This window comes from Amphiura filiformis, chromosome 20, assembly GCF_039555335.1.
Source record: "Amphiura filiformis chromosome 20, Afil_fr2py, whole genome shotgun sequence".
In the NCBI taxonomy this organism is placed as follows: Eukaryota; Metazoa; Echinodermata; class Ophiuroidea; order Amphilepidida; family Amphiuridae; genus Amphiura; species Amphiura filiformis.
This window is the reverse complement of record NC_092647.1, coordinates 45,014,489-45,033,161: the sequence shown is the minus strand read 5'-3', so window position 1 is coordinate 45,033,161 and position 18,673 is coordinate 45,014,489.

Below are 18,673 nucleotides of genomic sequence, written 5' to 3'. Positions count from 1 at the left end.
TGTATATGAGGGTGAATGTATTTCTGTGTATGGAGCGCGGTGGTGGGTGTGTGGGTGGGGTGTTTGTGTGTTTAAGGGGTGTGTGTAGGCATGATGGGAGTGTGGGGTGGTGTGAATGTTCTACGGGATTGTTCGCATGGGAGGTGGGGATGTGTGGGCGTATGGAGGTGAAGGTGTACGTTTATTATTTTGTGTGTTCTATGTGCGTTTTTGTACGTTGTTATCGGCCTGCAATCGAGGACGTTGGCCAGGACACGCTTCACAAAAATGCGGACACATTCCAACCGAGGACGTGTAATTGCCGGAAGCAACCACAAGACATATAAGTACGTAGAAATCCATTTTTAAAAGACCATCCTTGAAAGACCATTTGTTTTTTAATTGCAGGTATGGGGTAGAATCCTCCCATCCCTTGAATAGTAAAAATATGAGACGTCCTCGATTAGACGGAATTTGGAACATGTTAGTACATGGATGTCCTCGTTTGACAGTGTGATCATCACATACGTCCTCGTTTGCCGGAAGATAGGCCTACATGTTTGGTTCAGGGTGTCTTGGTATGTATTTGTGCATATACATGTATGAAAGTTGGTGGGTGCAGGCATGCGTAAGGGGCTGTGCAAAAATTACATTATGAGTAGGGGGGTAAAATTTCCGAACGGCCCGCCAAAAATCGCTTGCTCCCACCCCTCGGCCTGACAAAAACCGCTCACCCCCCCCCCCCGCTCCGGCCTGCCAAAAATATTTACCCCCCCCTTAAACATGCTAAATTTTTGGAATCCCAATTTCATGCCCCTCCCCCATTTTACCCTCCCCCGGGTTCATAATTATTGCACAGTCCCTAAAAAGTAGTGTTTCGTTTACTAGGCCTACATGCAATCAAACTGGCTGCCCTTTTTACAAAATATCTGAAGTAAAATAAAAAACAAATAAGTAATTACATATCCAACTCTATACCTTAAATTAAAAAAATTTCCAACTTGCACAATCATTTTTATCGTGCACAAATCCCCACCCATCCCTATCCGTTTACTTCAACCCGCTCCCCTCCCATCTTCCACTTCCCCTTCTTTCTCGTTCACCGCTTCCTCCTCTTCAGTTTCTTCTTCCATCTCTTCAGCAATGCAATCCATCCTATGCACCACCGACTTGCTTTTCAATCTCCGCAGTCTAACGGTGCCATCCTCTGCCTCGTATGTATCCAAGTACTGCTCCGCCAACACCCGTGGGGATTTGGAAACTTTCTGTTGTGGCAGTATACCTCTGCCATTTTTGGTGCCCCGATCACGTGATCCTGTTTCTTGCTTGACCATAAAGCGGCGCTGGGTTTCTTCCGTTTTCTCCATAGCATCGAAGAGCTTATAGTACTGCATGAAAAGACCACTGAGTTCATCCCTAAACCAGGACGTCTTTGCCACCACACGTTTTGTCAAGAAATCGATAACAGCTTTCTTACTCATGTTTGGGATACTTGGAAATGGTTTGTCGCAGAGATTTGCCCATTTACGTAGCGCTCTATCCGATTGGTTAATTGTACATCTGGCGACAGACCTGATGGCTCGGAGATCTGAAAGAACATCGGTCTCAGTGATACGGTCAAGCAAGTCCTCCAAGTCTTCTTCTTCATCACTTGAACTTTGATCTTTACCTTCGTAATCCGAGAGGTCACTTTCGGATGAAGAGTAAAATTCATCATCGTCATATCTGTTATTGTACATGGCTTGACGCGATGTTGCCCCGTCCCTATCAGACAAAGATCCGCTGTCGTCCTCCGAAAGCAGGTCTTGCTTCAAAGCACCCCGGGTCTTATCATCGACTGCAGTGGTAGTATCAGAAAAGGCATCACTCACGTGACCCTCGTCATCCTCTACAGAAGGTAATGTGATGCTGTCTGATGGGGAGGATACACCTTTCTTGGTAGAAAAATCAGGCGATTCGAGTTCTTTCAATAGCTTGGAAATATCGATATTATCGGACCCTTTTACTGAATCCGCAGAAGGGATTGCGACACTATCTGAGGTGGAGAGGCCATTCTTGGCAGAACTATCAGGAGATTCGCGTTCTTTTATCAAACCGGTGATGTCAGACCCGTTTACCGAATCCACAGAAGGGATTATGACGCTATCTAAGGAGGATGTGCTGCCATTCTTGCGAGAAGAGCCATGAGATTCGAGTTCTTTCGTTGCCATCATATCGGTACTGCCTGATGTTTTTATTGAATCAGGTCGAGTCTCTCCTTCGATTGGAGCACCAACATTATCGTCATTTTCATCATTTGAAAATGGGATTGCGACATTGTATAAGGAGGAGAGGCCATTCTTGCGAGAAGAGATATGAGGAGATTCGAGTTCTTTCGTTGCCATCAATTCGGTATTGACTGGTGTTTTTACCGAATCAGGTCGAGTCTCTCCTTCGATTGGAGCACCAACATCATCGTCATCTTCATCATTTGCGACATTGTATGAGAAGAGGCCATTCTTGCGAGAAGAGATATGAGGAGATTCGAGTTCTTTCGTTACCATCAATTCGGTATTTTCTGTTGTTTTTACTGAATCAGGTCGAGTCTCTTCATTGATTGGAGCACCAGCATTTGAATATACATCATCTTCGTCTTCATTCGCAGATATAATGACGATACTATCCGAGGAGGAGGGGCCATTCTTGCGAGAAGAGGTTTGAGGAGGTTCGAGTTCTTTCATTGCAATCAAATCGGTATTGACTGGTGTTTTTACTAAACCAGGTCGAGTATCGTCATCGATTGGAGCGCCAGCATTTGAAAAGCCATCGTCATCAGCCTTTTCATTCGAAAATGAGAATGAAGAGATATGAGGAGATTCGAGTTCTTTCGTTACCATCAGTTCGGTATTGTCTGTTGTTTTTACCGAATCAGGTCGAGTCTCTCCTTCGATTGGAGCACCAACATCATCGTCATCTTCATCATTTGCGACATTGTATGAGAAGAGGCCATTCTTGCGAGAAGAGATATGAGGAGATTCGAGTTCTTTCGTTACCAACAATTCGGTATTGACTGTTGTTTTTACCGAATCAGGTCGAGTCTCTCCTTCGATTGGAGCACCAACATCATCGTCATCTTCATCATTTGCGACATTGTATGAGAAGAGGCCATTCTTGCGAGAAGAGATATGAGGAGATTCGAGTTCTTTCGTTGCCATCAATTCGGTATTGTCTGTTGTTTTTACCGAATCAGGTCGAGTCTCTCCTTCGATTGGAGCGCCAACATCATCGTCATCTTCATCATTTGCGACATTGTATGAGAAGAGGCCATTCTTGCGAGAAGAGATATGAGGAGATTCGAGTTCTTTCGTTGCCATCAATTCGGTATTGTCTGTTGTTTTTACCGAATCAGGTCGAGTCTCTCCTTCGATTGGAGCACCAACATCATCGTCATCTTCATCATTTGCGACATTGTATGAGAAGAGGCCATTCTTGCGAGAAGAGATATGAGGAGATTCGAGTTCTTTCGTTACCATCAATTCGGTATTGTCTGTTGTTTTTACCGAATCAGGTCGAGTCTCTTCATTGATTGGAGCACCAGCATTTGAATATACATCATCTTCGTCTTCATTCGCAGATGCAATGACGACACTATCCGAGGAGGAGGGGCCATTCTTGCGAGAAGAGGTTTGAGGAGGTTCGAGTTCTTTCATTGCAATCAAATCGGTATTGACTGGTGTTTTTACTGAATCAGGTCGAGTATCGTCATCGATTGGAGTACAAGCATTTGAAAAGCCATCGTCATCAACCTCATCATTCGAAAATGAGAATGAAGAGATCTGAGGAGATTCGAGTTCTTTCATTGCCACCAAATCGGTATCACTCTCTTCATCTAGAGCATCAACATTATCGTCATCATTCGCAGTGGCAGGAGGAACTACGACACTTGAGGTAGATGAGAGGTTTTTCGTGGAAGAGGTCAGATGTGGAGATCCGCTTTCTCTCGTTAATTTCTGGACTGGGTGTCCAGCTGCTGATGCCAAATCAACAAGAGTATCAAGTGTACCAGACTCGCATTCTTCTTCAGGCATCACATCGATATTTGCACCTGCTCCTGTCGAAGGCATGTGAGTATCACAGCAGAGAGGCTTGTATTCCTCCTCTGGCATCACATCGATATTTGCAGCTGCTCCTGTCGAAGGCATGTGAGTATCACAGCAGAGAGGCTTGTATTCATCCTCAGGCATCAGATCGGTGTTTGCAGCTGCTCCTGTCGAAGGCATGTGAGTATCACAGCAGAGAGGCTTGTATTCCTCCTCTGGCATCAGATCGGTGTTTGCAGCTGCTCCTGTCGAAGGCATGAGGGTGTCACAGCAGAGAGGCTTGTATTCATCCTCTGGCATCAGATCGGTGTTTGCAGCTGCTCCTGTCGAAGGCATGTGAGTATCACAGCAGAGAGGCTTGTATTCATCCTCTGGCATCAGATCGGTGTTTGCAGCTGCTCCTGTCGAAGGCATGAGGGTGTCACAGCAGAGAGGCTTGTATTCCTTCTCTGCCATCACATCGATATTTGCAGCTGCTCCTGTCGAAGGCATGTGAGTATCACAGCAGAGAGGCTCGTATTCCTCCTCTGGCATCAGATCGGTGTTTCCAGCTGTTGTCTTTACAGAAGCGAGTGGCATCACCTTGGATGATCGGCGCTTAAACATGTTAAATCTACGAAGACAACTGCGGTTGACCTGCAAGGACTTGGTGGAACTATCTTCAGACGTTTCATCATCATCTGGAATTTGAAAAGGCTGTAATGGAAGAAAAAAATGAAAATCGCAATGTTCGTATACTAGTTCAATGTAACAGAAAGGTGCATTGGGAAAAGAATGCAGTGCACTTCTAAATATTAATACATTGATCTTCCAGGAAATGAGTCAAGGAAGCCAATGATTACATAAACCTATATTTCCATGGGTAATGTGGTTCTTGAATTAAGGCCAATGATATATCAAAACAGTGTCGGGCATTTCCTCCTTCTCAAGCATGTCAAGCAAAATCGTGCACATGATGCAAAATGACACCCTTATATCAAACATTAGGATCTCCTTTAGAACCCATACCATCCCTCCTGTGTGTCAGCTTTATTTGTCTCAATATTTGAGTGCAAACACTGCTAGGTTACGCTCCCCTCTGACCCGCCTTAATGAAGATAAAAGAAAACTATGGGATGGGTGCAAAATACAGAGTTTGCTGCATGTATACGTTACCCATCTTTTAAGAGGGGGTTCGAAACGATGTTTCTGGAAAACAGAAACTGAATTTAGAACCATTTGAATAGATTGAATAAGTTAAGCTAAATACACTGAGCAAAATAGTTTTTGTTTGAAGGAAATCGGACATACGGTTGTCAAGATATACATGTTTTTAGTTTCTTTGTATTCTATTGTTTTTGCCAATATATTGATGAAGTTAATGAGGAAAATTGGCATAATGTGCTCATGAATATTCATGTTTGCCAATATTATACCAATATCTTATGAATAAACCTTCATACTACTTTTATTTTATATGATTTTGACATGAAACTTTGCCAATGTGTTTCTATGGCCTAAAACATAATTAATAAGCATTATACTTAAAGCTAATTAATTATGCAAATATGCAAATTAGATGGGCGGGAAAATCACATGTTAAAGGTTTAGGTCATAGAGACACATTGGCAAAGTTTCAGGTCAAAATTCTTAAAGGTCAAAGTAGTATGAAGGTTTATTCATAAAATATTGGCAAAATATTGGCAAAAATTAATATTAATGAGCACATTTTGCCAATTTTCCTCATTAACTTCATCAATATATTGGCAAAAACAATAGAATACAAAGAATCTTTCAACAGCAATATCTCAAAAACCGTTTGTCCGATTTGGCTCAAATTTTGGAATTAAGATTATTTTGCATATCTCTCTGCAACAAATCAGTGCTGTGGTGATTTATCGGGATTGCTTTTTATTTGATTTTTCATGCAATAGGCCTCTTGGTTTTATTGCTCTCCTTTCATATTTAACTGCAACCCTGATTTACCTCCGCACTGTGTTATATCTTGCTGTTATATTGTTATTTGTTTCCACTACCTGGATATTCAACTCTTAAAACATCCAGTTATACTTGGTCTATTTTATCAAATTTTGCAAAATTACTTTCCAACATTTATGCTCCACAAGCAGTGCTTGTTTATTCTTGCTTTAAATAGTAAGTTTGTAAAATCATTCTCAGTTGTAACTTAAGTTGTAAGTTTAATTTTTGTAGTTTATTTAAGATCTTTGATCAATCGCTGTTCCATCGTGTATTTGATACACATTGATGTGCTCAATTGTAATTTTACTTAACTTTGTATAACTTTGTTATACAAAGTTATACTTGTGTTATTATCTGTTTTGTGTTTTATGTTTAATTTGTCTAACGGACCCAGATTTGACCCATTTAAATTCAATAGTACCCTCAACCCCCGCATACCTCGACCTCTGATGATAACTGTAATATTGACTCTATTCAAAGCCCCCATTCAGGGATATAAAGGGATAGGCATCGTAGCTATTACGTAACACACCGAATGATGTAGTTTAACTCTAGACAATAGGCGCCATATTGCAGGAGGGTTAGAGTTCATAGAGGAAACGTTAAAGGTTAGTAGATTAGGTCACCCAGGCACATCACTAATGTGTTTCACGAGTTGTAATACCGACAGGTAAAAACATTGATTTTGTAAAATTCTCCCGATTTTTAAAATTACTAAATAAGGTTAGTACTTCAAACCATTCTTTGATGAATCTATGCAATATGACGGTAATTTTGAAACATCTAAGAATCAATCTTAAACATCTTCATGATATTCATTTTTTGCGCATGGTCAAAGCATGCTCTTGCGCTATCCACAGACTATCCGGTGGAAACTTCAAAGCAACGATCATGCGTTAATATTTACAAAATGGCGAATGATGTAGTTTAAGTCGAACAATAGCGTGACCGGCGTGACGTAGTTTGTGGCATTGTTCCTATATGCACTTTCACCCTCCTGCCCCATTGTAGCTACTACCTTTGTGACGATCTCAATGACAAACTAAAAACCGCGCGCAACAGGTGTGAAGCGTACGTGTTCTCCCCCGTTTGGCTGAAGCGGACTATATCATGCTCTCATCATACAACGTGAAGGACAAAATACGTTTCCGAGCAAAACGTTTTTGAAGGATATGCTACTAGTAACGGAGTCGATACTCCTCCACTGTTATCCCTCAATAGCCCGATTCCATTTGAAATTGAAGTTAAAGGTTCAAACTATTAAACTGTATCTTTAATAGTTAAGAAGGAATAACTATTATAGGATAATAGCTGCTCTAATCCCATACGCCACTATGTGAAACGGACAATTTGGAAAATCACTCTACGCCACTATGTGTTGCGACCGACGAATTATTACATTACAAGTTCACACTTGTTGCAATTTTTTTGTGCGTATTTCTCCTGAAAAAGGAGAAATGGTGTGGGTAAAGTTCAGCCTCGTAGGCCTACGTGTTCTTCCCCCGTTTGAAGCGTACGTGTTCTCCCCCGTTTGGCTGATGACGTAGGTAAATGAAGCGGGCACTACCCAGCAAACACAAAAACGTTTTAAAAACGTTTTAAATAAGTTATATTTTGGCTTTTGGTTTAGGTAAAAACGTTTTAATAACATTAAAATGTCGGGTTATATAAAGGTCATGATAACGTTTTAAAACGTTTTGTATGAAAACACACTACAACAATATTTTTAAATGTTTTCAAAAAATGTTATTGTAAACTATTTTTGCAAACATTTTTGCCAAATATTGTGTCAATACTTAAATAACATTATGTTAAAATGTTTGAACCCAGCAAACACAGAAATGTTCTTAAAATGTTTTTTTCAAAACCTTTTAATAACATTTAAATGTCGGGTTATATAAAGGTCATGAAAACGTTTTTAAAACGTTATTGAAAATATTTTGGGCAAACATTTTTCGCAAAATATTTTTTCAACCCCAAAATAACATTCTGTTTAGAATGTTTTGTATCAAGTTTTCAAGAATGTTTTTGGAATGTTATTAAAACATTTTATACCCTTTATATAACCCGACATTTAAACGTTTTCTGTAAAACATTTTTGTTTCCTGAGCACTATATTATCAAAAAATGTTTTTTTAATGTTATAAAAACGTTTTATACTCTTAATATACCCTTTATATAACTCGACATTTAAACGTTTTCTGACAACCTTTTATAACCTTTTGCGAATGATGTCGAAAATGTTTTGTGTTTGCTGGGTATATCATGCTCTCATCATACAATCACAATCACTTTTGACAAGTTTGACATTAGCAACAATGAGTTGTACTATCACTTACCATAACAATGCTGCATAACAATATGCACACTAATGTTCTCATTTCGGGAACAAAGTATTGTTACTATGCGTTTGCTTTGTAATATTTCATCCAACTGAAACTATAGCATTGCAATATACAGGGAAATCAGATACATGAGTTTGTGGACTTAACACGGTTTATATGCTCGTCTCAGATGAAATTCTAAGCTCAAATTATGTATTTATTTTTTAGGCCTAATATTTCCCATGATATTGAAATACATATGAATTGTAATATTATAATTGTCTAACATATAAAAAAAGAAGCGGCTGATTTTATCCATAAGTTTAAAAACCGTTAAATTTGTAATACTTAATTTGACATTTTTTTCTGTGAACATCAACAGTATAGGCCCTACGTTCTGTCCATTGAGAGCGTTATAGAGTCCCTTTTCTCAAAACGGGCACATCTCATTTCATGACGTCACCGTTTTTCTACGCCAAATCTGTCTCGTTCGAAGGAACTCACTGCTTAAGTTGGTTTTTGCGGAATATCAATTTTAAACGTCTTATTTTCTCAAAAAAGGAGTCATTTTCATTGTCCTCATAGTATTAGCTTGCCAATGATATGATGTTGTTTTTGCAATAGACCTGCCCTTTAAGAACTTAATTGTCACATTTTTGGCATGGTACAAAGTCGTCCGTTAATGTTGTTATAATAATTTGTTTAATGTTCACATCTTAGCAGAAAGCTTTCAAGCAGTCCTAATCAGGAATGTAATGCTGGTTTCATACTTTCCTACCGCTTGCCGCTTTGCCGCTCTGAAGATGATTTTACTTCACTGCGCAGTCGCACCAGAAACGCTAGCGGTGTCCAGCGGCAAGCCGATATATCGATCACTCCATCGCTTTGCCGCGGCGGCTGCACCGCTGTGAGTTGAATTCAAGTCAACTCGAAGCGGTGCCGCTCTGACGTTTGAGAACAAAAAACGATTTTGGAGCGATGCTGAGCGGCAAGAGTGGCTTTCAGAGTCATGCCGCTGCCACTCAGCATGCTCAGTGGTGTGCCACTCCGCTTGCAGACAAGTGCAAGCGGCATGATGAAGCGTCACGCCGATCAGCGGCAAGCGGCAGAAAGTATGAAACCAGCATAAGGTGGGTTGCGTCTTTTGAAAGTTCACTATTTTTGGCTGCTAGTTTTCAAAGCGGCTGGAATTATCTTTATTTTACCAAAAACAAAACCAGTTATTTGGACTAATGATATTCCGGTTGATACAAAGGTCCATGCCTTTCATTAAAGTAAAAGTCCAGGGGCTAAAGCTGGTTTCATACTTTCTGCCGCTTGCCGCTGAGCGGCATGACGCTTCATCATGCCGCTTGTACTTTTCTGCAAGCGGAGCGGCACACCGCTAAGCGGCAGCGGCATGACTCTGAAAGCTACTCTTGCCGCTCAGCACCGCTCCAAAATCGTATTTTGTTCTCATACGTCAGAGCAGCACCGCTCTCGAGTTGATTTGAATCCAACTCCCAGCGGTGCTGCCGCCGCGGCAAAGCGGTGGAGTGATCGATATATCGGCTTGCCGCTGGTCACCGCTAGCGTTTCTGGCGAGATTGCGCAGTGAAGTAAAATCATCTTCACAGCGGCAAAGCGGCAAGCGGCAGGAAAGTATGAAACCAGCATAATGCTGTTTTCATAATTTCCTGCCGCTTTGCCGCTTTGAAGATGATTTCACTTCACTACGCAGTCGCACCAGAAACGCTAGCGGTGACCAGCGGCAAGCCGATATATCGATCACTCCACCGCTTTGCCGCGGCGGCAGCACCGCTGGGAGTTGAATTCAAGTCAACTCGGAGCGGTGCCGCTCTGATGTATCTTACTATAAATAGGGAAATGTTGTATGTATGTATCTATCTATGTATCTATCTATGTATCTATGTATCGTGTATAAAGGCTCCGTCAGTTTCGATCCAAATGTCGCCAAATTCATACGGGAGATCGAGGAACTTACCGAGACGGTTATGCGAAAATTTGGTTGAAAATGATCAAGAATTGGCTGCAAAAACAGTGAAAATATGGGTAACAACGGGGTTTTTGTTATGAAAATCGGTTACCAGCCTACGCGTCACTGCAGCTGACCGGCAGCGCGTCGGCGACGCGTGCGTAATGCGCATTGCGCAAATGCGCGCGTAAACGGCGCAGAGCCACACGACTTGCGAGCCAGAGCCTGTCCAGTGAACATGATAATATGGAAAGAAGGAAAAATAAAGGACAAAAAGGTACATGGACGGGTCACGGGATACCGGGTGAACACGTCCGCAGACACGCTATGAGAGGACGTAATAAATAAGGGAAAATATGTGTGTTGTATAAACAACATGAAGCGGTACTATAAAGAAAAATAAAATGAAAATGGGGACAAAAAGGTACGAGTAATTAGGCCAACGGGTTAAAGTAACTAAATGAAACGGGAACGAAACAAAGAAGGAAAGAAACTAATCAGGAATTGTAAGAAAAAAATAAGCTAAAATAATGAGAACAGAATTAAGTAAAAAACATGGAAACGGGAAAGCACAAGCAGCAAATAAAATAAAAAAGATGCTAAAAGGAAATGTAAGAAAGAACAGATTTAGAAAATAATGATTCAATGATTCTACCTGTTCAGTATTTCTCCTGTGAACGCTCCCATTTACTCATCTAGCGGGGACCCGCGCGAAGCGCGGGTATCCCGCTAGTGAGAACAAAATACGATTTTGGAGCGGTGCTGAGCGGCAAGAATGGCTTTCAGAGTCATGCCGCTGCCATGCACTCAGCGGTGTGCCGCTCCGCTTGCAGACAAGTGCAGGCGGCATGATGAAGCCTCACGCCGCTCGACAGCGGCAAGCGGCAGAAAGTATGAAACCAGCAAAAATCTGATCTCTTGAGATATGAGTCACATGACTATATGATGAAATTTTAGTGTAAAATGAAGCATGTAAGGTAGAAACAGTGGCGGCACCAGGATTTTAAAAAGAGTGGAAATGTGGACCCAAAGAAAACGAGGGGTGCAAAAATGTATACGATTTGGCATTGTTTGCCCCAAATGGTCGGATTTCGGTAATTTTGTTTTGTTCTGACTAGGGCAGGTAACGGAGATGGAAGCCCAAATGTTGGAAAATACCCTTCCCTCCGTCGGCACTGGATAGAAATGATTGAACTCGGGAAGGAGGTGTCTGTAATCTTAAATGGCATTTTACAGATATCTGATCTGATTCACCAAAACGCAAAATCATGATACCGTTCAGCAAATTACTTCAGCGGTGTCTGTCTCTGTCTGTTAACAATTGGCATTGTGTCTGTCTCTGTCTGTTAACAATTGGCATTGTTTGCCCCAAATGGTCGGATTTCGGTAATTTTGTTTTGTTCTGACTAGGGCAGGTAACGGAGATGGAAGCCCAAATGTTGGAAAATACCCTTCCCTCCGTCGGCACTGGATAGAAATGATTGAACTCGGGAAGGAGGTGTCTGTAATCTTAAATGGCATTTTACAGATATCTGATCTGATTCACCAAAACGCAAAATCATGATACCGTTCAGCAAATTACTTCAGCGGTGTCTGTCTCTGTCTGTTAACAATTGGCATTGTGTCTGTCTCTGTCTGTTAACAATTGGCATTGTTTGCCCCAAATGGTCGGATTTCGGTAATTTTGTTTTGTTCTGACTAGGGCAGGTAACGGAGATGGAAGCCCAAATGTTGGAAAATACCCTTCCCTCCGTCGGCACTGGATAGAAATGATTGAACTCGGGAAGGAGGTGTCTGTAATCTTAAATGGCATTTTACAGATATCTGATCTGATTCACCAAAACGCAAAATCATGATACCGTTCAGCAAATTACTTCAGCGGTGTCTGTCTGTTATCCTAAAGGTCTAAATCAAAATCATGAAACAAATTTCTTTCTGGTAAGGACCCGAAAAGATGGACTCTCGGTCTTTTCGTAATTTTTTTATCTCCCGCAAATGGGTCATATTCAATTTTGACGATGATTTATGAAAGTCCCGTTTCGGAGCATATTAAATTAGGCACTGCTGGCACGCTGGCAACCCAGCAAAATCCACGAATACTCTCTCTTGTAATTCAGTGAACCATTGAAAAATATTTCCCTTTTTTCTTACCTCCACACGACATTCTGTACGACGCTGGAAGAGCTTTCTTACTCTTACTGCCATCCTCCGTATCCATGCAAAGCCGGGTCCAAAGCATCCCTTAGACTCTTGATCTGTCACACACTCATCTACTCCCTCTATCTCTTTCCAGGCCTTCCTGGCACACACTTCGTCAACCTGATAAAATTAATGTTTGTGAACACCGAGGTATGAAATTTGTTCATTGTATTTCTACAATTCTGGGTTCTGGCTACTTAAAAACACGTCCAGGTGTGGGAAGAATGAATTGATGGACATGATAAAGCATTTCCAAACATATTTCGCGTTATAGGCCTAGGTCTAATAATAAATTGAAGCAAACAATGATTGTACAAATCTTCTACATCCAACAATTCCGTTATTTCATGTGTAAGTAATAGTCTTATCGCCGAAGACTCATCTGCATTATACCATAAAATTAAAATTAGCATAAGCAATTTTAAAATTTAAAACTCTTCTTGGAGTGTTTAGGAGGATTACCAACCAAGATAAGCAGCAAGTTAGACAAAATAGTGACTTCTAGACCGCCCAACTGCAAGGAATATTCCAGATGGAACTTATCAGATACCGAACCGTGACAGTGAAACCGTCTTCAACATGAATGTATTCATTAAAGTTAAAAAGTAAGGATGATTAATTTATCATTTTACAAATTATGATGATCAATAAAAGTTTGCAACTATTTCCTTTTTCCAAACATTTTGCTAATAATTATCTTATAAACTAAAATCGAAAAAAGAAAGAAAGGAAATCATACTTACGTAATCACTCATGCTTCTTATTATTTGTAAAAATGCACTAACTTAGGCTATATAAACTGAAATATCAGCAAACAATAGTTGTAAGTTGAGAGACACCTATGCAAAATCCACAAAGTGAATTTACATACTGAAGTGGTGTTTACAGATGGTATCCAGCGGCGATAATTGCGATTGCGATGCGCGTCCTGCTGCTGGGAGATGCGTAATTTTTACGCAAAATACGGGAGAAGACGCATCGCTTTACGCGCATGAAGACGCGTCGTTATTTGATGTTAATTGCTGACGTTACTTTTCACACTATTTGGTAAAACATTTTGCAGGCAATTTTTCTTAATAACAACTTTTTAAAACTACGAATTAATTTAACATTTTGGTAAATCTGTGCTTATTATAGCTGGTCCATTTTTGGAGGCACATCTAAAACAGTGCAAGCATATATCTCACGATTCAAGATTATTTTGTCTTATTTTAATTTGATGTAGGCCTAACTGTTTTAAAATAAGTAGGCATCATACATCAAAGTTGTATCTTAAATTACGTTAATATGGACGTTTCAAAACCACAATTTCCAAATTTATTTTTACAGCTTTCTAATCCTTGATGACCACACCCACGAGCGCACGTACGCACGCACCCCACGCTTGGCGTAACACACTACACCCCAAAGGCTCTGGTGTAAGATAAGTCGGTGTGCAATTATTATTCCTCAATACCACCTTGGCTATTGTGTTATTACATCTTTTATTGAACAATGATGACCATAAATTTGACCGGAAGGCTAAAATTTAGTAAAGTGTTCAGAATCAAAAGTGAAAAGGCTATCCTATCATGTATTTTCAATTAAAAATTGAGGGCTGTGACAACGTTGGTTAACCAATGCCTTAAACTATGAAAGTGGATACCATGCAGAGGTGGACATGAGTAATTTGCAAGTTTTGTTTGACACTTATTAATGGTATAATATTACAAGTGATGTGATTTACATGTAAATTACGTGATTATCTTGAAGTTAATGAATGATATTAAAATATTAAAACGAAATCCGATATTCGTGAAATTTGTCATTAATGTATGAGGAGGAAATAATTAACCGCTTTAAAGATATTTTTATTTTAATTACGCAGCAAACACAAAACGTTATATAGAAAACGTTTTTAAACCCTTTTAAAAGGGTATAAAAAGGGTATAAAACGTTTTAATAACATTCAGAAAACATTTGCTGCAACTTGCTGCAAAACATTCTAACATAATATTATTAAGTGTTGACAAAATATTTTGCAAAATATTTGCCAAAAATATATTGCAATAACATTTTGACAACATTTTAAAAATGTTGTTGTAGTGTTTTATTTTCATATAAAACGTTTTAATGGCGCCTTCATAATAGTATAAACCGGCATTTAAATGTTATTAATGTTATTAAAACGTTTAGACCATAACCAAAACGCGTTAAATACATGTTTAAAAAAACCTGTACATTCAAACAATTATTAACAAAAGGCTAACTTTTGTTATATACACATTTTCTTTATTCATTATTATACCTTAAATCAGCTTGTTGCATGTCACCCTTGACTTTAGCCGATGGTAAGACGATCGTCGCAGGCTAGCTATACCAAAAAAATGCGTGCATTTTCAAACGCACGTCTACCGTAGATAGCAGTGAGGAATTCAACGGAGCAGTGAGTGCTCTATGGACGTAAAACTGGACGCGTTGGCAATAACTCTCCAATGTGCTTTTAGAATATAATGATGACAGCGATGACAACCTTGATGGTGATAATGATGATGACAGTGATGGTAATGGTGAGGATGATGATGCCGATCATCATCATCATCGTCGTCATCGTCATCGTTGTCAGCATCGTCGTCGTCACCAGAATCATCATCATAATCATCATCGTCATTCTCATTGAACTAGAGGGAAGTGTATAGTGATTTAACAAGTTGACTTTCCATGACCAGCAACTCTTTTTTAATTGACCTCTTTAATAATATGTTGAATGATTGCAACCGGAGAATTCGATCAGGGCCAGTTGTTAAGGAGGGCCAAAATGTCAAATAATAAGACAGGGGAACAAAGAGGAAGAATTTAAGACCACCAAAAGGGGTTATCCTTAGTGTAAGAGAGCACGAAATAAATTACTAATAGGATTAGAGTTAGGGTTAACATTAGGGTTAGGATTTAGGGTTAGGGTTAGGGTAATGGTTAGGGTTAGGGTTAGGATAAAGGTTAGGGTTAGGATAGAGTTGGGATTTGTTTGGTATTCTCTTACACGAAGGATACACCGAATGGTATCGCGGAAACCATAAGTTCAAGTCTATGCGTCTTTAGGTATTCCACCAGTTACCAGACACGCAACATGTATGTATTCATGCCTACGGGGCCCGTATGGTTACCTTGTTATTACTTAAGAAAAATAATAATTATCTGTAACATTCATGGGACAAATTTGGGTCGTCCCAACATGCATTGCGAAATATGGTATGATGTGCGATGTAATATTTGGAGAACATTTCGGCAAAAACAAACACTATTTCAGTCCAAAATCAAGGTAAAATTGTGTGTTTAAGATGAAGAAGAAGAAAAAAAACGAGATTCACTTGGCATTCTGGTCACTTCTACCGATAGATGGAAATGGACAGTCCGGTAAACAAAACCGTCTGGTGGGCACTCCTGACACACTGTCACCCGCCTGATACGTTACTCTCGTAAAAAGCCGATGGATGATTAACCCTAATGCACGGGGCTATATGGAGAAACTGGTTTTTAGGGCTCTCATCCAAATGCTTTTGTGGGTGAAGATGTTTGGGAGAAGAAAAGAAGACGAAGAACAAAGTTCTTGTTGTCCTTTCTGCTCGGTTTTGACCCCTCGGCTTTGAAGCACCTTGCCCGTGATAGCCAGTGATAGCGAGCCACGTGTGGTGATCTTTTCGTGCCCATATTATTGTATGGTCTAGTCCGACGAGTAGGACCTTTTTTTCTTAAAATTCTTATTAATACCAGACTATGTTCAGCCCAGACTATGAATGACCACATATCTCATATGGCGCAAGCAAGACGAGTCGCGAAAGTCCAGTGACTGCACCACCCGGGTTTTTTTTTTTCGGGTGGGCGGTTAGTGGACTTTCGCGGTCAATCTTTCTTGGGCAGAACCTGCATGAGCAGTGATGAGTACTAGTTGGTAACTGATAACTGAAGAAAGGAGGAAAAAGAATTAAAGATGAAGGAAGGAGAAGATCAAACTAGAACAAAGACAGAGGAAGAGGACAGGAAAGAATAGTTCCAAATATTATCGCAATTATCCTTTTTCCACCAAACCTATACTTCGATGCCTCAGCACACTTTGATCTGTGGTTCAACATACCTGATCATCGCAAAGCATCATGGTATAAATAAGCCACTCCTAATGGCAATAACGCGTGCTACAAGCTTACCAGAGCCAACGACTCCTATTTCCTGCCGTCTCCTATTGTATTATATTCAACCATTATGGAAAATGGTAGTTTTAGTATGTAGTACAAAGCGATTTGACAAGAGTAAAATTTCAATTTTACCTATCACGTAACGCGCAACTTAGCGAGAATAAGATTGGATTGATTGAGAACTTAACACCAAGATGTGCTCGTGTTTGACAGTAAACTGTGTCATGTTAACACATGAGCTGTTTGCATGTGTCTCCATCATCATCATTATATCATCAAAATTAAAACTTTCTATCATCTGATCAAGTACTTGTCATTAAAATCACACAAGTAACTCGTATTAAATTGATATTAGTCAGTGTATTTAATTACTGTATATGATGTATTAATGGAAGAAAATAAAGCCAGGAGGCGATGTTAAGCTTACGACTTGAAAATGAGGTTTGTGTGTCTGAGACAGCTGATATAAGTGGCTCCCGAGGCGTATTTTAGTGATAGTAAGTGCGGGTATACAAAATATTACTCCTTAAATGGGTATAGCATAGCATTCTCTATACTGAGTGCAATTTACACAACTCTTAAACCTGCTTAAAACACCAATTTTGAAAGAACCACTGAACTAATACTTTGAATGTTAGTACTAATGACGTATTTTATTACTTATTTTATATATAATAATCAAATTTCAAAATTATGTGATTTTGATAATATTTTCAAATAATTGACAATGTGTTAAAGACAGCGTGATATGGGTTAAATATAGCTGTATAGTGGTGGAAAACGCTTTTAGTTTTAGGGTGTGTCTATTAGCGGAACACAGTTGACTGTGTCATGTCTGTACAACAATTTTTATAATAAAAGCCTGATATGATGGAGTTACTAACACAAGAAATAAATCGTGTGAACCGCTTCAAGGACCCAGGTGCTAGATTTTTCGGTGAAGAATAAAGACAATCAAATTATCAAGTAAGAAGAATCGCTTGACAAAGATGACAAAACATCAAAAATGACTTGGTGTCTTTTAACTTCAAGTCACGTCACCGCTGATGAAAGTTGATCACAAATGATATTTTAAGCCTCAGAGAAAATCTGTTCTAGGCACTATGGATTGATTTATTTTATAAATACTGCTCTTAATTAAGTAGTTTGCTTAACAATAACTAACAGCGACTAAGTAAATGATATAAAGCTCTAATAAACATTGAGTTTTATAGAGTAAACTTACTTCAGAAATTAATTGGAAATTATAAAACTTCAATAATTTAAAAACTTTTTTTTGTAGATGATCAAGATTATTATCATTCAAGACAGAAATTAGCTGAACAAAGTTAATCTGATACCAGAATTAATTAGAATAACTATTGTATGATATTTTATACCCCTTAACATTCTGCGTTTGCTATAATTAAAGCTTCAGGTATACATCTTAGAAATATCTTCACAGTATAGTACGCGCCCTCTCTCTCTCTCTCTCTCGTCTTCAGTAGATAGCATTGTATGAGTGGTTAAAACCACTCATACGCGTACAATGAAATCCCCATGGGGAGATTTACACCTACAATTTGAATATGCTATATTATGTATTATGTATTATCGATATTACATATTTGCTATTATTTTACCCCTTCTTACATTATGGTATATTACACTACCATAATGACGGTCCCATAGAGATAATGTTCAAAATTTGTTTTAGGAAACGTTTTTTTTTTCTCAGGAGCGATTCAGTTCTTTAGCGACAGTTATAATGGTTGCCCGATCTCTCTGGCCAGGGAAAACAGTAGGTTGACCGTCATTATATTTAGGACATGCTTCTCGAAGTAAATTATGTCTGGGACTCGCATACTATCTATGCAAAATAATGCTAGAGTTTCTTGACAAAAACAGAAGTAAAGGGTGTTTAAAACCATTTGATTGAAGACACGGTTATTATGCTATTCAAATTTGAGCCAAAATAGCGCAAACTCTGCTTATTTTTATCTTTGATTT